The 21,361-nt window shown below is 42.6% G+C and overlaps 1 protein-coding gene across 8 annotated transcripts in view; it reads left to right on the top strand.

Annotated features, from left to right (window-relative positions):
- SCN8A (sodium voltage-gated channel alpha subunit 8) overlaps positions 1–21,361 on the top strand; it is a 179,897-nt gene that overhangs the window by 20,708 nt on the left and 137,828 nt on the right. The window lies entirely within an intron of this gene.

The following is a 21,361-nucleotide window of genomic DNA, read 5'->3' as shown; positions in this document are numbered from 1 at the left end:
AGCCCTGGAGTTCACATCCAGCCTTATTGAGCTCCCTCCTCTTCCTGTTCTCTCAAACTTTCAAGACCCAAAGCATTCTCCTTTTTGCTCCTCTCACTAAAAAGCTGAAACTTTAGCTTTCTGCTCTGCTTTGAACTTCCTGGAACTACATTTCCTTGAGAACCAAATGGCAAGGGGGTAGAGAAAGAAAACGAGAATGGAGATACCCTCTTTGCTCTTGGGATTGCAGTTTCTCTGGTCAGAGAAAAGCTTTTCCTATTCAGCTGCTGTTGTCATTGCCATCACTGCCTATTTGTTTTGGGGTAAAGCAGGAGCAAACAAAAGAGAGGAACAAAATCGGGATTTCCTCTATTTCTTTTGACCTTTTGGGGCTCCCTTTCCTGTTGTTTTTGTTTGTTTGTTTGTTTGTTTGCACCAAAAACGGAGGTCTTGGAGCTCTTTCTCTCTGCACCTGGTATACAGTTCTGGGTTTGGGCTGCCTTTGAGTTCAGTCCAGGAAGTCCCAGAAGAAGAAAAACGGAAAACTCTCTGTTGATTTCATGATACTTTGAGTTTTGGTTTCTTTTCCCAGTCCTCTGGCGATCAGTGACTTTTAAATCCTCAGACAAAGCATGGAGTAGCTGTATCTAGGGATTTTAGGTGAGTTCAGTGGGAGAGAGAGGGTGGAATGGACTTTTATTCCATCTTAACTGGAACCAGAAATTTGGCTTATTTATTAAACACATGCTGAGATGAGGTGAGAAAGGTGGTGGCTTCAAGGAGGGTTATCAGTCCCAAAAGATCAAATGACTGGGTGAACAGGCCTCACGGTCCCTGGTGGAGGAGGTGCCTCAGGGTAAGACTGCAACATTTTGGGGGTGGTATACTCTCTCCCCCATCTTTTTAATTTTAAAATTAAAAAAAAAATTTGAGTAGATAATGTATTTGCAGGGGAACAAGGAGAGAGAGGTAAGTTTCCTTCACTTACTCTAGCCACCAGTTCCTTCCCCTGGAGACACCCAGTGACCAGTTTCTTTTGTATCCTTGCAGAGATATTCCACACATTACCAAACATAAAGTGGGAATAAGTGTGCATATATTAACAAATGTTCTGTACACACTGCTCCATGCCTGGCTTTCTTACTTGATATGTCCTGGAGACCATAGCAGTGTCTGTAGAAGGCCTCATTATTTTTAGCAGTAGTGAAGAATACTGTTGAGTGAATATAATATGATTTATCACTAAGTCATTTATTAGTGGGTGTTATTGCATCCATAAATGTACATGTATTTTTTTATTTTTATTTATTTATTTTTAATTTTTTTTTAATGTTTATTCATTTTTTTGAGACAGAGAGAGACAGAGCATGAATGGGGGAAGGTCAGAGAGAGAGGGAGACACAGAATCTGAAACAGGCTCCAGGCTCTGAGCTGTCAGCACAGAGCCCGATGCAGGGCTCGAACTCACGGACCGCGAGATCATGACCTGAGCCGAAGTCGGACGCCCAACCGACTGAGCCACCCAGGCGCCCCAAATGTACATTTATTTAGTAAATAAATACTCTATTGATTTCAGTCCTTTTGTTATTATAGGAAAGTTGCATTGTATATCCTTGTACACACATTTTATATATGTGAAACAGTACCTAGGAGTAAAGAGTATGTATGTCCATTTAAAATTGCCAAATTTTTTTTTTAATTTTTTTTTTCAACGTTTATTTATTTTTGGGACAGAGAGAGACAGAGCTTGAACGGGCGAGGGGCAGAGAGAGAGGGAGACACAGAATCGGAAACAGGCTCCAGGCTCTGAGCCATCAGCCCAGAGCCCGACGCGGGGCTCGAACTCCCGGACCGCGAGATCGTGACCTGGCTGAAGTCGGACGCTTAACCGACTGCGCCACCCAGGCGCCCCAAATTGCCAAATTTTTAATAGCATGTTGGTGTCTTATTTCATGCTACTGCAAATAACCCATCAACTTTTTAAGCTTTGGTGAGTAGAGGCATATTAGAATAGGTAATAGAAACCTTCATATAATCTTAACTTTAAGTTTTCTAATTCTGGTTAACATCTAACTCTGGTTCTGCCAGGTAATTTACCAAAATCGTGTGGGGAGCAAAAGAAAGCAGATTAGTTGGCATTTACCTTATTTCCTCCTTCTATTTCTATTAAGAGATGTGCCAACAAGCTGTAGAGAAAATGGTGTAAGATGACTATTTAGTAAACAGCCAAAAGGAAAAATAAATATGACAGTCAAGAGGACTTGGATGGCCCATGATTAGTCAGTTCCTAATCCTCGCATGTTGGTTTGAATTCAGGCCTTTCTTTTGAGGAACATTTTGTCCACTGTGTATTTCCACCTGCACAACCATGCCTATCTATGTCCATGGAGCAGGCTGCTGTCATTTACTATGTTTATGGGGGAACAGAAACCATACAAATACAATGATCATTTTTTTCTGATCTCTAGATCAGCCTATGTGGTGTGGAAGTTTTATGGAAGAAGCGGTCTTGGAGACACAGTTAATATCATGGGGGCCAAAGTGTCATCAGTTAGGGTTTGTTTGTTTAGAGGGAGTGTGTGCATGTGAACAGGGGAGAGGGGCAGAGGGAGAGAAGAGAATCTTAAGCAGGCTCCATGATCAGTTCTGAGCCCAGTGTGAGGCTTGATCCTACAACCCTGGGATCACAACTTGAACTGAAACCAAGAATTGGACGTTCAACCGACTGAGCCACCCAGGCACCCCAGGGTTTGTTTTTTTAATGGTTTATGGTGTTGGTTTGAAAACAAGGGTTTCAGGTGTAGCATTTTCCTAATAACAGTCTTTGTGACTTTGTATGTAAGACTAAAAATCAGATCAATGAGATACTTAAAATTTTTCATGTTTACTTAGCTTTAATTGTGTTAGTATCTGCTTCAATTAATTTTAGTAAATAATAAAATTAGCTAGAATATTAATATGAAAAAAAAAGACTTTTTAAAGGGAATGAATGGTGTGTTCTTTCCAAGTGGGGACCCTACTTGGGTAAATTATTAAGCAATAAAACTGGTTTGAGTGGCTCTTCAAATAGTCACCTTATTTTAATTTTTTAGGTATTTAACCTCATATTATCTGAGAGATAAGGATGAGCATGTATTCATTATTTGAAGAAATACAATGCAGTAGAAAATACAAAACAAAAACAGTTATCTTGGGAGACCGTACACTTTAATACAGTAAAGCAATTACTACATAAAATATTGTTGGAATTTTGTGTTTGATTTGCCTTCTGAATCTGTTCCATATCAGTCAAATAAAAAAAAAAAAAAAAAGAAAAAACAAAAAACCCACTCTCTATGATCAGACACCACTATGGGGCAGACTGGGAAGGAAAAGTCGATGGTTCTTATAATGACTAGCAGGCTTACTGGAAGATACGAAGAAAGGACTCACGCACGATATCCTTGGTCTTATCTCACATCGTGGTTTCCTAGAGTAATGTGACAGAGGAAAGACTGTCAAGAAACTTTTTATTGCTTAAATGCTGTATCTTTTACTTTTTATCTTCATAAAGTTCTGTGACCTCTGTTTAGCATATAAAGCAAGTTAAGCAAGCGTGGCCCTTGCCAACTGTAAACTTATCATATGTCTTTGGGTCTAGAAATTCCCTTTTGAATGCTATTTTCTGACTTTGGATTAGAGATCAGAGCCAGTATACATCTTTCCCAGAGGGCAGCCAATTAATTCCTAGAATTTCATTTTATTTACTAATGTATCTTTTTTCTTTCTTTTTTTTTTAAAGTTTATTTATTTATTTTTAGACAGAGAGAGAGGGAGAGAGAGAGAGAACTCCAGGCAAGCTCTGTGCTTTTAGCATGGAGCCTGACTCAGGGGCTCGAACCCACAAACCGTGAGATCATGACCTGAGCTGAAACCAAGAGCTGATTGCTTGACTGACTGAGCTCCCCAGGTGCCCTGAATTCTTAGAATTTTACATCATTACCTTAAACATGTAGTGCTGATTTTCATCCAGGAATACAAAGTGCATTGTATTGATGACCTCTTTTAGATGGTGAATTCTCAAAACGCTGATAGTAATAGTATGAGTGTCAAGTGTTACTCACCAGGGCTGATATCTTATGAAGAGCCTGTGCAGTTATTTGGCTATAGACTGGGACATTGCTGTTGTCAGTTCATATACACAGTGTTGCTTCTGGAATAATTTAATCTGGAAGTGGAGATACTGGGGTGGTTCAGATCTCTTTCGTTCTATGTCAGAGCCAATCACAAGTAAGAAGGAAGGGACAGAGTCTTAGCCATGGCCCTTGGCATTTTAAAGGCTGGCCAGTGTCCAGACCAGACAAGGTGAGAGTCCCAAGAGAGGCCAGAGTTCTGCTATGTAGGCCTGAGAAGCAAGCCCAGTTAATCTCATCTGAAGGCCTGGAAAGGAAGGAAGAAGTCCTCATCAAAGAAAGAGCATGTAGTTCTGTATTTTATGGATTCTACCTCTGGTAAAGAAGCATCTGACCAGGAATGTGCCAGGGGAATGCATTATCTTCATCAACAGAAGTATTATTACAACAAATTTAGTTTACAATAGATAGTAGGTCAAGTGCACTTTATTCCCTCTCTGTAACAGGTGTGCCTAATACTGTGATCCTATACTTTTGTCACACAGAAATTTTGCAGATAAAATATTAATTAGTTTTCACACCAGTTTGACCTTAAACCAGCATTATATTATTAAAAAATCAACTTTTTATTTTGGAATAATTTTAGATTCACAAAAAAGTTGCAAATACAGAAAGTTCTGTATATGCCTTACTCAGTTTCCCCTAATGTTAACACCTTACATTACCATGGTATAATTATCAAAAAACTAAGAAACCAAGACTGGTGCATCATTGTGAAATTCTGGACTTTCTTTGGATTTTAACGGTTTTTATTTTTTAATTTTTTTTAAAAAAGTGATTATTTACTTATTTTGAGAGAGAGAGAAAAAGCATCGGTTAAGTGGGGGAGAGGCAGAGAGACTCCCAAGCAGGCTGTGCTCTGTCAGCGCGGAGCCCAATGCAGGGCTCAGTCCCATGAACTGTGAGGTCATAACCTGAACCAAAATCAAGAGTCAGGTGCTTAACCAACTGAGCCACCCAAGTGCCCCCAGTTTCACCAGTTTTTATATTAACATCCTTTTTCTCTTGCAAGATCTAGTCCAACATATCACATTGTATTCAGTCATTACGTCGTCTTAGTCTCTGGTTCCCTCAGTTTCTCAGACTTCCCTTGTTTAGTATGACATTGGCAGTTTTGAGGAGTAACTGGTGAGCTATTTTATCCCTCAGTTTGGGTTTGTCTGGAGTTTTAGGATTAGACTTAAGGTTATGGGTTTTGAAGAATACTGTAAAGGTGAAGTGTCCTCTTTATCACATCCTATCGGCAGTATATGGTATTAACATGACTACCACTGGTGATGTTAACCATAGTCATTTGGTTAAGGTAATGTTTGCCAGGTTTTTCCACTATAAAGCGACTGTTTTTCCATACTGTATTCCTTGGAAATTAGTCACTAAATCCAGCCCGCACTTGGGGGAGGAGGGATGAGAATTAAGCTCCACTTCCTGGAGAAGGTAGTATCTACATACATTATTTGGAATTCTTTTGTAAAGGAAGATTTATTCCTTTTCCCCTGTTTTTTATTGTCATTAATTTATATCAGCACGGACTCACGTATTTAGTATATGTTTTGGGTTATAATCATGCTGTGTATTTGGTTGCTCAAATTGGTCCAGTTTTGGCCACTGGGGTCTGTTCCAGATTGGCTTCTGTCCCTTTGACACGCCCTCATTCTTCTGTTACTTGAGCACTTCCTTACTTTCTGGAACTAGAAGAGATTCCGGGCCCATCTTATAGTTTCCCTGTCCTTACTCTAGAATTGGCATCTTAGAAAGGAGGGCTGGTTCTTTTCACTGGAGAAAGCGAGATCTGATAGGGTGTGTGTATCACTAGTAGGTCCTCTCAGAGGATAGAGCTAGGAAATACACATGTGTATAACCAACCCATGTATGTATAGTATTTATAATTATTCCTGAATTGATTCATCTGTGCGTGTGTATTTGTGTGTGTGTGTGTGTGTGTGTGTTAAGCAGTTAAGCATAGGTTCACGCAGATATCTGTAACACTCAGCTTATCAAGTGACTGCTGTGTACATAGCATTAAATTTGGTGAATAGATGATACAAGAGAAGATCTTGTTTAAGCCTTCAAAGGAGTTTGCCATCTTCTAGGGAGGGTAGGTTTTTATAAGCAGTGGTATAAGGCAGCACTTAGGATTAGCCTGGGTTCTAGTTCTTTGTGTCTGGTGGTGATGATAATGACGGTATCCAACTGATTTGTGTCTGGGTCTTAATCTATAAAGGTGACTGACAACACGGAGAGGTAAATGCCATTAAAAGAAGAATTTATTAACACTTCCTAAGTGGAGGGATGCCACACCACACAGGGCTGCGGGGGAAGCACCGGGTTTGGTCAGGAGGAGAGAGTGATGAGAAAGCATGGCCCAGAGCCTTTATTGTGTTTTCTATGGGAAAGTCAAGGCAGAGCAGGGGAAGCGACATTGGATTAGCTAGTTTGAATAATTCTGATGGGCTTGGGGATAGAAGGGCCATTCCTCGTTGTCTGGTACCTGGACCTGAGTTGATTTAGGGCAAGGAGAATACTGGCTTGGTGTGTGAGTTGATAAAGGATGTAGCTCAGAGTATGGGCTCTGGATGGCAGGGAGGTAGAAACAACTCTGGTTGTTAGTTTGGCCCTGTGATTAATGGATGACAAGTAGACAAATACAGAATCTAAGAAAACACAGAATACCAACACAACCTTCCTACATGGAGCTCTCTGTGCTTTCCAGCTGAATACTTTAATTCAGTGCGGTACTGACTGCCTACTTTGAAATGGGTATGTAAATGTGTGAGATGAGGTCTTTGCCCTCAAGGAACTCATGATATCAGGGAAAACAGATTCATTCATTCACTACGCATTATTGGACATCTACCGTGTGCCAGGCACTTGCTAGTCTCTGAAGATACAGGGTTTAATATAATAGATGGAAAGTGCATAACCAAATAGAGTAGGTTTCTCTCCCTTATAAATGTTAATATTTAATACCAAAATACATATTCTCATTTTGTTGTTTCTATTTCCCTCTTACCCCCCCACCCCACTTTTCAGTTGTTTTCTAGACCATACATTTAGATTTAGAGGAACTTAGATTATAGATTTGAGTTCTTACATTCATGAAAAGTATAAGAAAAGGCATATGATAGGTTCTTTTAAGGACCTAGAGCAGATTTTTTTTTTTCCTGGAGCAGATATTTTAAAAATGCAGAACTTTGGGGGGCGCTCAGCTGGCTCAGTCAATAGAGGATGTGACCCTTGATTTCAGGGCTGTGAGTTCAAGTTCCATGTTGGGTGTGGAGCCTACCGTTAAAAAAAAGAATAAAAATGCAAAGCTTTGTTTACGTAGTTGTCTTGACTTTATACTGCTGTGTCTCAAAAGCAGTAATGGGCAAGGTTGCACAGTCATATGTGTGGCTGAAGGAGGCGGGAAGAGGGGCTGTGGGAAGAGAGTTAGAAGCTGTGGGCTGTGGTGTGCCTGGGTGGCTCAGTGGGTTAAGCATCCAACTTCAGCTCAGGTCATGATCTCGCAGTTCGTGGGTTCGAGCCCCGCGTCGGGCTCTGTACTGACAGCTGGGAGCCTGGAGCCTGCTTTGGATTCTGTGTCTCCCTCTCTCTCTGACCCTCCCCCGTTCATGCTCTGTCTGTGTCTCAAAAATAAATAAACATTAAAAACAAAACAAACAAAAAAACAAATGTAGTGTATGTTGTAATGTCTCATACATAAAAAGCCTCAAAATATGGAGAGAATGAATGAAAATATCCCTTTTTGTTTGTTTCTGACATTTCACTCTAAGAAATGAGAACAGGGAGAGATCTTGAACTTATTTTCTGAACTTGTGTAGTATTTAACATCTATAGCCGTAACTTAGTAAATACATGCTTTAAGTTTAGTGATGGTTTTGAATGGGTTAGTCTTGGCACTTCACGGAGCATAACAAAAGAGTATCCGTATTTTCTATCTCCTGCAGAACCAAGAGTACATTGTAAGAACTCAGTACATATTTGTTGATTGATTGATACTTGTTGAATGTTTTGCATATCTAAATGAAACCTTTGGGGATTCATTCTAAAGCAGAATATATATAAGGGGACTGAGGAGTTGGTATACAGACTGGGAGAGATCATCATGGAATGGAGTTAATAAAAAAGACTTGATAGAAGGTTTGAGAGAGGTCCTGATGTTCAGCTTAAAGTCACAGTAGGTTTTGCTTGGGAAAGGAAAGAAGGAAGATATGCCTGGATAGGATTACAGGGAGGAATGAGAATGGCACACGAGAAAGTGAGTGAACTGGTAGAACAGGAGTGAAGGCCAAACTGGTGAGTTGTTAGAATAATTTTTAAATTGTATTTATTCCCTGGGGCTATACATTTATCAGAGTCAAGCAACCTTCCAGCTTTGTTCTGAAGTGAGTCCTTGTCACTGTGTAGACGAACTCTGCAAGGTTGAGACTTAATGCTTACAAAGCATCTTTCTTCTGTAGAGCCAGTCTCTTAGGCTGCTGATGTCATTAATACTGTATGCAGAACGTCAGAAGTTTTTAGCAGCTTCGTAGCCCAGCTAAGCACCTAGGCCAGGAATTAGCATCCTTTTATGGAGCTGTGCCAAAGTTTGGGTTACTTTCCTTCTAGAGGATAAAGAGGATTCTTACTGTGTAGGGATTCTCACCAGCTGGTGTGTGTGTGTGTGTGTGTGTGTGTGAGAGAGAGAGAGAGAGAGAGAGAGAAAGAGAGAGAGACAGAGAGAGAGAGAGACAGAGAGACAGAGACAGAGATGGCACGCTGGCCCCCATCTATAGGTGGCAGGTAGAGACCATTTAAAGTGGAAAGAAGGGGCACCTGGGTGGCTCAGTCGGTTAAGCATCTGACTTCAGCTAAGGTCATGATCTCACAGCTCGTGAGTTCAAGCCCTGCGTCAGGCTCCGTGCTGACAGCTCAGAGCCTGGAGCCTGCTTCTGATTCTATGTCTCCCCCTGTCTCTGCCCCTCTCCCACTAGTACACACTCTCTCTCTCTTTCAAAAATAAATAAAACATTAAAAAAATAATTAAGTGGAAAGAAGAGCTGAGTATTGGTATCAGCAGACTTGTGTTTGTGTGGAATAGTGATGGCACTTCTCCCCTAAAGAAAATGTTCTATTCTTATCCGGGCACTACAGCAGGTTGGCAGGTGCCCATCTCCTTCATGTTCACCATCAACCTAGTTCTATGTTAGTAAGTACTAGTTATATACTATTAAGTACTAGTCTGGATGATATTTTTGCTGGCAGTCTGGGCAACGCAATGTAGGCAATGCTGCCTGCTCTTGAGAATTTCAGTGCAGGGCTCTTAAACCTAAATATAAAAGCATGTCAAGACATTTCTATAAATGCCCATCTCCTGTGTTTATAGCATAAGATGTTGCTGTCTTCTGATTTTGAAGAGCTGTCTCGTACAACAGGGATATTTGACTGTTGTTGGACCTCAGAATTAGCGTGAGGACTGATGGGCGAAAGCTCGCAGAGGCAAATGGTGATCAAATTTGAGGCATCCGCTTACTTGTTAACAGATGTTAACTGCCTCAGATCACAGTCCTCTGTCCATCGTAGGTATCATAGCAGAGGCTGTCTTCTCTTGGTAGTTTGTAAAGGAAGCGCAAGTGTCATGTGAGTGGCTGGGCTGCCAGGGTGTCTCAGCTTTGGCACCGTTGACTTTTATTTTTAAGTTTAGGTATTTATTTTGAGAGAGAGAGAGAGAGAGAGAGAGAGAGAGAGAGTGCGAGCAGGGGAGAAGCAGAGAGAAAGAGAGAATCGCAAGCAGTATAGGCTCTGCACACCGCCAGTGTGGAGCCCAACATGGGGCTCGAACCTGTGAACCGTGAGGTCATGACCTGGCCAAAACCAAGAGTCCGGTGCTCGACTCAGTGAGCCACCCAGGCACCCCAGCACTCTTGACATTTTGAACGGAATACTCGTTGGCATGGTGGGCTGTTCGCATTATAGGGTGTTTAGCAGCATCGCTGGCCTACCGCTAGATGCCAGTGGTACCCCCTCCCCCAAGCGCGACAGTCAAAAATATCTTCAGACAGGGGCTCCTGGGTTAAGTTGGTTAAGTGTCCCACTCTTTCTTTCTTTTTTTTTAAATATTTATTTATTTTTGAGAGAGAGAGAGCACACAGGCAGAGGAAGGGCGGAGAGAGGGAGACACAGAATCCGAAGCAGGCTCCAGGCTCTGAGCTGTCAGCACAGAGCCCGACGCGGGATTTGAACCCACAAAGCGCGGGATCGTGACCTGAGCCGGACACTTAACCAACTGAGCCACCCAGCTTGGCTTGACTCTTGTCTCCTCCCTTTACTAGCTTTGACCTGGCCAAGTTTTTAAATCTCATGGTGCCTTACTTTTTTTCATTTTTAAAAATCATGGTAAAATATATAACGTATAATTGACCATTTTAAAGCATACGCTTCAGTGGTATTAAGTATATTCACATTGTGGAGCTGCCATCAGCACCCCCATCACGAAAACTTTCTCTCCTCCTTGCCTCCGGCCGCTGGTGACCACCATTCTACTCTCTGACTCCTCTAGGCGCCTCTTACAAGAAGCAGCAGACCGTATTTACCCTCTTGTGCCTGGCATATTTGAGCATAATCTTTTCAAGCTGCAGCCCCAGTAGCTTGCGTCAGAATTTCCTTTCTAAGGCCGAACAATATTCCACTGTCTGTACGTGCCACAGTGTGTTTATCCATTCCTCTGTCAGTGGACACTTGCGTTGTTTCTCCTTTTTGGCTACTGTGAATACTGCTGCTGTGGGGGTTGTTTTTGTCTTTTTGTTGTTGTTGTTGTTGTTCTTTTCATGCTTCCTTCGTAGAATCATGGCAGCTCTCTGTAAAGGTTCCCTGCGGAGTGCCGGACATTAGCACGTGATAAGTGGAACTTGCCTTCCTCACCCTTTTTTATGCAGCTTTTTCGCTTCTGCTGCTTTCATTCCCCCCCACCCAGTACTGGTAACCAAACCAAAACAGGGGCTAATGGATTTTTTTTCCCTGCCAGTTAAAGTCCTTTCTCGTACTGACGTTTTGCAATCAATATTCTCTGAACCGTTTGTGTTATTTCAAGACTAGTGAATCTCTGGAAATTTGATTCTAAGGTTGCCTTAAGAGTTCAGGTTTTTTTTAATGGCTCTGAGAGTCCTTCACTAAACTCATTGTCACACTTTTTCCCTAAGATAATTGGTTCCAAAACCTTGCTAATGACAGCTTGCTGTGCCCAGGGTCCTGAGGTCCCTTCATCAAGGGTTTTGATTCATTTGTCATTCAAAAGACTTTTGATATCCTGAGGGCGAGTTTTAGATACACTTGGTGAATTTCATTGCTTTGTTCTTTTGACTCCTGCTTTTAAACACCCAGGCTCCCTCCCTCTGTGGGAAGGAATATTTTTGGCTGGCCCTTTTCTGTCTGTGCTGTGCCATCTGTCACAGGGGTCATTGCTCAGAGGCTAGCTTCTTCCCTGCCGGGAGCAGGTGGTCAAAACCCACGGCTATTGACAGGGTCGGGTTGGGGCATCTTACCAATATGCCCCCAAAGTAGCCGTTATCCTTCAGAGGAATACGAGAAGGTCTTACTTTGTGGTCTTTTTCTGCATTAAAGAAGAAGAGATGCAGATGTGATCCTAAATTGTTAGTTAATTCCTGTGGTCCAGCCGCTTGTCCGTCTGGTCTATGCTCTTGCCTCTATCTACCTCAACTGGTTCTGGACTCTAAGACTACTACCTGCGCAGCCTACAGTGTACAATGAAAGAAACATCCATGAAAATTATGGGTGATATAATTACTCAAGCTGATTCATGTCTAAGGGGCTAGAGGTGACATCCTGATCCTTGTCCAAACAAAATAAAATACCCCTGAAATCTTTCAGGGATCTTGGGTGGTAAAGACCTTGGTTTTAAAGTCTTATTTAAAGAGATTGTGCTTCCAATCACTCAAGATTCTGGGCCTGACTCACAGGGGAGCCAGCCCAGTGCTGAGTCACTTAGCCAACTTCATTCATCGATCATGTGCTTGTGCACAGCTTGGTTGCAAGGTGGGAGAGAATTACTATTTTCAAATGTTCCTTCCTGAGGTAGCATGGTCCAGAAGTGAGCCGAGAGACAGGATGCTGGAGTTCTATTCTTGGCCCAGCTATGCACCTTCAGCAAGATACATCCCTCTCCCTACCCCAGTGTGGGGGATCAGGGAAATAAAACCAACAAGGCAGATAAGAACAGAGTTGCTTCTAATGGTTTTCCCAGGGAGATTGTAAGGAGGTATGGCCCACAAACCCATGACTCCCTGGTTGGCCGAGTTGTGTCACCACTGTTTGCTCAAGTAACTTGCCACACACAGCCTCTGCTTGTAAGATAAAGAGGAATTTCACCTCCAAAGATAAGCCCCAGCATTCCTAGTCTTTGTTCTTTTTTAAACCCGTAATGCCTGTTTCCCATAGTACTCACTGCATTGTGCTTGGGTACATTCATCTGTTTTAGAAAGCAAAAACGATTTTTCTGTTAAGTGGGGGAATTACTTCAGACAATGTATAGAACGAATCAGGCCTCAGGTGTGTGGTCTCAGGTTACCAAGATCAGATCCACCCGGTGTAAGGTACGTCGGTTTCTCTGGGGGCTCCCTAGTTCTCCCGTAGGTCTGGCGTTTCCACGGCACTCTTCCCCCATGCGGGTGTGCTCTTGTGTCTGGCAGTCCCGGCATAATTCTGTCTCTCACCTCTTCTGATCCCTGGAAAAGTAAACTCTTTTCTACTTAGGCCTCGGGTGTTATCCACTCCATAGGATCCTAACCTCAATATGATGGCATCTCTAAACTCTGCCGAAAGAATTTTTATTTTTAATATGAAATAGTTTCGGCATACAGAAAAATATAGAGAATAATAGAATATTTACTTTCGCTCTTTTTTGCGATGTAAGAAATCACCATGGATTCATTTGAAGCCCCAGAAGCACCATGTTCACCCCCAGTCCCAACTTTTTTGTCTAAGGCACAGCGCAGAGTGCTTGGCGTCCCTGGAGGAGGCCTGGCTTCTGCGACCTATATTCAGTATTCTGTCTCCTCAAGTGCTTTCACAGCTTCCCTCCCCCGCTCACTGTGACCTTGGGTAAATTGCTGTACCTCTGTGAGCTTTCTATTATATTTCTCATCTATAAAGTGAGAATAATAGCAGCGCCTGCCTTTTCCAAGTTATTTTGAGAGTCGAGTTTGGTAACGTATGTAGAAGTGGTTTGTAAAGCACCATGTTTTACATGTGACGTCAGTCGTCCATATGGAGTACCTACAGCAGTGTTTTCCAAGGCTGTGGGAAAGGGTGCTGGGGGGAGGGAGATGGCCAAGGGAAGGGATGGATCAGGATCCCCAGGGGCTTTTCCAAACTACGACACATCTGCCTTTCACTTGTATGTGTATACACGCACATATGCACATGTACATATCATTGGAAATACTTTGAAGGTGCGGGCCAGGGGAAATCCTCTCTATCTGGACTCCTTTCTTCTATCATTTACAAGCTTCTCTGTTATTTTCTGACCTATCTCCCACGTTGTTTTGCACTGGAATGGCCATTAAAAAAAAATCAATGTCTTAGTCTGCCTCTGCTGAAAGTTCAAATTTTCTTTTTTTTTTTTTTTTTTAATTTTTTTTTCAACGTGTATTTATTTTTGGGACAGAGAGAGACAGAGCATGAACGGGGGAGGGGCAGAGAGAGAGGGAGACACAGAATCGGAAACAGGCTCCAGGCTCTGAGCCATCAGCCCAGAGCCCGACGCGGGGCTCGAACTCACGGACCGCGAGATCGTGACCTGGCTGAAGTCGGACGCTTAACCGACTGCGCCACCCAGGTGCCCCAGAAAGTTCAAATTTTCAATAAGAATCTTCATCAGCTGTTTGGCTACAGAGGTTTGCTTTCACCAGCATGCTTTGCAAAATTCCTGCCAACAATTCTTTATTACCCTGGAATATGTCTTTCTCTCCCTTGTGCTCTGTCTCTTCTACTGAATGGAGTCTGAAGAGGGCCCTCCTGCTGTGCAAGAGTTAAGGATGCCTCAACAGTTCCTTTATAGCACATTAACCAGAAGACAGTCAGGTGTAATTACTGTCTGATCATTTCTGTGCCACTGTGTTTAGGTTTCTTAATAGATCCTTCTTGCTGGTCATTGTCTCTCAGCCTTCCATATTTACTTAATCGTTTGATTTTATTTAATTATGGTACTCTGGCCCAAGGTAGAGAAGGGGTACATGGGTGAAGATATTCCTGTATAACTGTAGTAATAATTTCTGTTTTATTATTTAAAATGTTTAAGGGGCCCCTGGGTGGCTCAGTAGGTGAAGTATCCAACCTCAGCCCAGGTCATGATCTCGTGGCTTGTGAGTTTGAGCCCCGCATCGGGCTCTGTGCTGACAGCTCAGAGCCTGGAGCCTGCTTCGGATTCTGTGTCTCCTCCTCTCTCTGCCCCTCCCATGCTCATGCTCTGTCTCTCTTTGTCTCTCAATAATAAATAAACATTAAAAAAATTTTTGTGAATGTTAAGATTCAAGTGTGGAAATTAAACATGCTTGTGCTCTGGAACCCAGTAATTGAACTCCTAGGTGTATACATGAAAGGAACTTCCTCATTTGAGCACATGGTCACCTGGACAAGAATGTTTATGGGGTGCCTGGGTGGCGCAGTCGGTTAAGCGTCCGACTTCAGCCAGGTCACGATCTCGCGGTCCGTGAGTTCGAGCCCCGCGTCAGGCTCTGGGCTGATGGCTCAGAGCCTGGAGCCTGTTTCCGATTCTGTGTCTCCCTCTCTCTCTGCCCCTCCCCCGTTCATGCGCTGTCTCTCTCTGTCCCAAAAATAAATAAACGTTGAAAAAAAAAAATTAAAAATAAATAAATAAATAAATAAAAAGAATGTTTATGGTAACATTGTTGACAATACCATGCAATTGTTGAAAACAAAGGTTCAGCAACAGTAAGGAGGATAAGTTGTAATATCGTCAAACAGTGAACTACAACTGTGAAGCCATGAAAATGCATGAATTAGGGAAATATGTCAAAAGGAATGTGAGGTGGAAACATGCAAGTTTTAGAATATCAATATTTTGCATTTATACAAAATATCAGAACATGCAAAACAGTATATTATAAGGGATACATTGTTTAGAAGGCAATAATATAAAATAATGTAAGAAGTGCAAGAGTGAGAAACACCTAATTCAGGATCGTGGTTGCCTTTGAGGAGGGTAGAGAGGAATTGTATGGATAAGAATACAAAGGGGTAACCCAGCAATTGCACTACTAGGCATTTATCCATGGGATACAGGTGTGCTGTTTTGAAGGGACACATGCACCCCCATGTTTATAGCAGCACTATCAACAATAGCCAAAGTATGGAAAGAGCCCAAATGTCCATTGACGGATGAATGGATAAAGAAGATGTGGCATATATATACAGTAGAGTATTACTCAGCAATCAAAAAGAATGAAATCTTGCCATTTGCAACTACATGGATGGAACTAGAGGGTATTATGCTAAACAAAATTAGTCAGAGAAAGACAAATCTCATGACTTCACTCATATGTGGAATTTAAGATACAAAACAGATGAACATAAGGAAAGGGAAGCAAAAATAATATAAAAACAGGGAGGGAGACAAAACATAAGAGACTCTTAAATACAGAAAACAAACTGAGGGTTGCTGGAGGGGTTGTGGGAGGGGGGATGGGCTAAATGGGTAAGGGGAATTTTAAGGAGTCTACTGAAATCCTTGCTTCACTATATGCTAATTTGGATGTAAATTTTAAAAAATAAAAAAATAAAGTTAAAAAAAAAAGAATACAAAGGAGTAAGATTAAAGTTATCCGTAAAGTTCTATTACCATCTGTATGTTTTTTTAATGCCTGAAATATTTCATAAAATGAGTCAACTGTAATAAAAAGAATTCAAAATGTACGTCTTACCTCATTTAGGTTCCTATAATAAAAACGCCCCAGACTGGGTGGCTTAAAGGCAACAGACATGTGTTTCTCGGTTTTGGAGGCTAGGAAATCCATAGATGAGTGTGTGGTGAGGGTCTCCTTCCTTTGATAAAAGGCCATCTTTTTGCTGTGACCTCACACGGTGGAAGGGGCCAGGGAGCCCTCTGGGCTCTCTTTTACAGGAGCCTCTGTCTTTTATAATGAATTGGGGCGGGGTGGGGGGACATATTCAATCTATAGCAATGTATAAAGAGTATGGCCCCAGCTTTGTAAAATTATAAGCAAAGGAAAGATTTAACGGTAGTTCTCTGGGTATGAGGCTCATAGATGTTTTTTGTTTTTTATATTTTCCTAGTTTTCTGCAGTGAAATCTGTATTATTTGTATAACCAGGAAAATAACAATAAATGTTATTTTTTTAAAAAGAGGTCACAGGATATCAGCATAAGACAGTAAAGTAGAACTGACAGCTGCTCAGAGCTTTTGCTCCAGTCTGGACCTGAAAGCATTTTACAGTGACTTTAACTGGCTGCATAATTTTCACACACTTTCATGTGATGAGTGTTTTCCTGCTCTCTTTGCTTTAAAAAGTTTTCGTTTTTAAGGAATTAGGTTTAGAGGAAAAAACGGCTAGGATTTTTAAAGCCAAAGGATGCTATTTAGCATTGTATACAATCATGTTAAGACAAATAATGATTCTCCAAGACAGACAGCATGGTTAACAAGCTAACCACTTCCTAGTGGGAAGAAAGTCTCATGGGGTTAGAGATAGGCTGAATCAAACCAGAGAAATAAACTTAATGTTAAACTTTTCCGTTTTCCTTGTCCCTGTCACCCATTTCACATGTTCGTGGAACAATCCACCCCATCCCCATCCCCCTCCGCCCCTCATTCTGGGTTATGTGAACCTTTGGTACCTAAGGTACCTGGTATTTTAATGCTGTTGTGTCCCTGCATTGTAATTGGCTGGTAACCCATCTGTCTCTACTGCAGTGTGAGTTCCACAGGATAGGATGCAGGGATTTTGTTCATTATCGAATCATTCCTTGGGATCCAGCACAGCGTCCGGCACGTAGAAGAAAGCACGTAGATAATTCTTGAATGAACAAATGGATGAAAAGGTCACAGCTGAGGGGGACCTTCTGGAAACTGACCCATTTGATGGAAAACTTTAAAGTAGGTTTTTTTGCTCATAGGTACAAGAGAAATAATTGAGTAGTAAGAATTTCAGAATTCTCCCTGGAATCTCTAAGTAGAGAAATGAAAAGCCAGAGTTTTAAATGCCAGCACCTTACTAGAAAATAACAAAGGAGGAAGTAGGGAAATGATGAAAGTGCACCCAGGATTGAGATAATTAACAATTAAAAAATTGTTGGGGCGCCTGGGTGGCTCGGTCGGTTAAGCGTCCGACTTCAGCCAGGTCACGATCTCGCGGTCCGTGAGTTCGAGCCCCGCGTCGGGCTCTGGGCTGATGGCTCAGAGCCTGGAGCCTGCTTCCGATTCTGTGTCTCCCTCTCTCTCTGCCCCTCCCCCGTTCATGCTCTGTCTCTCTCTGTCCCAAAAATAAAAATAAACGTTGAAAAAGTACTAGTATATCAAATATACTTAAAAAAAAAAATTGTTAAATTGGTTGTTCCTTCCTCTTACCGGATTTTAAGTGCAGTTTTTAACTCTTGCTTTAAATGGTCTGATTTCTTAATATAGGTCAGTTGTTTTATCAGTATTCATTTTATAAATCTTTTTTTTTTTTTTAATTTTTTTTTCAACGTTTATTTATTTTTGGGACAGAGAGAGACAGAGCATGAACGGGGGAGGGGCAGAGAGAGAGGGAGACACAGAATCGGAAACAGGCTCCAGGCTCTGAGCCATCAGCCCGGAGCCTGACGCGGGGCTCGAACTCACGGACCGCGAGATCGTGACCTGGCTGAAGTCGGACGCCTAACCGACTGCGCCACCCAGGCGCCCCTATAAATACTTCTTATTGAAATACAAGATGCATACAGAAGAATGCAGAAATCATGGGTGTATGCTGATCAAGTTTTGGTGAGTACACCTGTGTACCCAGCAACCCAGTAGTCTCCTCCTGCCTCTCCTGATCACTTACTACCTTTCTCCAAGGGAACTACTATCCCGAGTATTCATTTTTCACACAGTTTTTGTAGAATGCCTCAACCTATCATAGTCCTGTTAATATGAGGACTCAGTTCAAATTGTTGCCATCTTCCACCTGGTGGTCTGAATGAAGGCATGGTAACTTTAGCCCGAGTAGATGCTTCGTTTTATTGACCACAAGTCATATTCCCAAATTATCACTTAACCTTTAGCACAGAGATCATTGACTATGGTGTGATTAGCAGAAATTTAGTTCAATAGTTGATTTGAGCTGTAGTTCCCTTGATTACTGAAGATCTCAAAACTGTTAGATGCATTATTTAAGGGGTATCAAAGTCAATTTGCCTTCTAATATAGCTGTTGTCTTACTTAAGACAAAAGCTGAATACCATTCTTCCATTTATGCCGCAAACACTTATCCCATGTCCTACTCTGTTCTTTGTGGACAAAGCCCAGTGCCAGGCAAGGCATTGAGAGGATGCCGTGGTTAATAAGCATGACCTTTGCCCTTGAGGCACGTATAATTAAGGAAAATGAAACACAGACACATAAAATACTATTTGAGGAGAGGATATAAAATACTGAGGGGCAGGAGAAGTTGTCTTGAGTAGGGGGAATATGAACCGCTGTCCCCAGCAAGGTTAGGCATGATAGCATTCTAGGCAGAGGGGACAGCGCAAGCAAAGGTGTGGCATGGAAAAGTACAGTAGGAGCGAGGGGTGGTTTCGTGAAGCAGAAGCTACAAGCAGAGAATAGCTATTAATAGGCTGAAAAGGGCCCTGACTGCTCATTTAAAGATTTAAATTTTAATCAAAAAGCAGTGGAGAGTCTGAAGATTTTCGAGCAGAAGGGAGCCACGGCCATCAAAGCTAAATTTCATTTCAGTTTCCGATTGCATCTCCAGTTTAGAACGACTGTGCTGTCCCTGAGGCTGCCTGGGTTGTGCCAACAGCTGTGAGGATTAGTCAGTTCATTTGTCGTTGGTGAAGTGGTTAACAATAGTCAGGGTATCATAACAGTTATGAACAATTTTCTGTTTTAATGTCTCCTACAGGATGTTGGCTAGTCCCACCTCCTCTGAGTAGATAGAGAGAACTTGGGACATCTCAGGGAAAAGTGTAAGATTAAATTTTGTTAATGTTATTAGAAATGAGATTAGAAATAGATTTCTCATCTTGCTACCACTGTGCTTGTCCCATTATAACGTTCTTTTCCCGAAACGTCGCACTACAGAAGAATGCAACTGGATGAAGGGCCACACCATGAGTTTAAGTCCTGACTGTGCTACGTGCCGTCTTTGTGACCCCGAGCAAGTCACTTCACCTCTGTGGGGCTGCCATAGGGCGGTTGTGAAAGTCCAGTTGGAAAGTGGTTGTGAAAGCATTACTAATAGTATTCCTAACACGGCGAGCTGCTGTGCTTTCTATTTGGAGGTGATGTTTCATGTGGGCCGTGTTCGTGGATGCTTCTGTGAAGTCCCCGCCCACGTGGTGTCCACAGTGCCTAGTGGCAGTGTGTTATTGCAGGGGAAAAGCAGTGGGGCAGAAAGAAGCGCCCAGTGCCAGGCCACACCCTGCCGCTTGCCCATGTCCCTCGGATGTAACTGCCTGCTTTTGTAAGCTACCCTGCATTCGTCTTAAGGCACCCAAAAAACTAAACCATACAACCGCAAAACAACAGAAACAAAACACTCAATTCCAAAAGACTTCATGAGTATGAGCAGGAAGAAAGAGGTGCCTGGGTGGCTCAGTTGGCTGAGCGTCCACCTCTTGTTTTCTGCTCGGGTCATGATCCCAGGATTGCTGGATCCAGTTCTGTGTCCAGCTCCTCCCTGAGCATGGAGCCCAAGATTCTCTCTTTCCCCCTCTGCCCCGCCCTGCACGGGTATGCTCTCTCTCAAAAGAAAAAAAAAAATTTTTTTTTTTTAAAGATTAGCAGGATGTATCGGACATTAATTCACTAGACTTGCTAAAAGATATTCGTTAGCCACTCCATATAATCGCTGTCCTGTCTCCTGCTTTCTCCTTTTTGTTCTGTCTGCAAACTTCCCAGCCCCAGCTGAAACCCATCTCCCGCATCAGCTGTATTCCCAGAGCTTTCCTGCCTGGCCTCTTTATCATCACCACCATTATAATTATTATGTAGTTTCCCCCTTTCCTTTCTTACTCCTTGTTCTGTTCAGCAGCGAGGAAGATAGCTAGTCTCAACAGGAAAGAAATTCTCCCTCCTTGGAAGATGGACAAGGGACCATTTGCTATTTTGTCCCTGGCCACTGGCTGTTGGATACAAAGCAAGTCAGTTAACCTCTCTAACCCCGGATACCTTTTTCTGGGAAGTGGGGTCTAGCATTCGTTTCTCCTTGAACCTCACAAGCGAGGATGAGATGAGGTAAAGATGAGAAAGTGCTCTATAGATGTTAGAGCGCTATGCAGATAAGAGGTGGCATTCGTTTGTAGCCTCAGCAACTGTTTGACAGTTTATCGCTGTCAGCCCGGTCTCCTGAGACTCCTAACAAGTCTGAAACCTCGTTCAGGAAAGATCTATCCTGTTTTTAATCATGGCTGACCACGTTGGCTTGTTTGTTGCGATGATTTCCTCACAGCTCACAGCCAGGCTGCAGCGTATTACTGTATTGTCATTTGTACGGCACCGCGAGCTCCTGATATTCTCTCTTCTGCTCCTTGCGGTAACCCTGTGTGAGGAGGATGATTTTATTATCCCCATGGCCATCCCGTTGTCTGTGTCTCCCTGTGTCTCCCATGTAGTCACCATGTGTGAGTGCCAAAGTGGCTGCTTGAGTGGCCCATCTTCCCTTCCCCTGACAGCCTCGAAGAAGAGTGAGCGATGCTTCTGAGTTTGGTCAGCACCCTGTCGTCTGATAACCATGTAGTGGATCTACCCTGCTCTCCACTAGTGACTGATGCAGCAAGTGAAGAGCAAAAACCATAGGAGATCGGCAAGATGTTTGTGGTGCCTATACTCCGACCTCTTAGCCACAGCCAAGGCCTTGGCACTCTGTGCCTTTTGAATGCCATACGGTGTGACCCAGTTTGGGTGTCACCCTTTTTGGCCAGTGAAGCAACCTGTGTGTTGCCTGAGTAGCAAAGCTGCGTGGAAGCTGTCAATTCTCATGGTTTCGTTAAAA

The sequence above is a fragment of the Herpailurus yagouaroundi genome, unplaced genomic scaffold (assembly GCF_014898765.1).
Source record: "Herpailurus yagouaroundi ecotype Mexico unplaced genomic scaffold, PumYag 166, whole genome shotgun sequence".
Lineage (NCBI taxonomy): Eukaryota > Metazoa > Chordata > Mammalia > Carnivora > Felidae > Herpailurus > Herpailurus yagouaroundi.
Note: the sequence above shows the minus strand (reverse complement) of the source record. Positions and strands in the feature narration are given on the sequence as shown.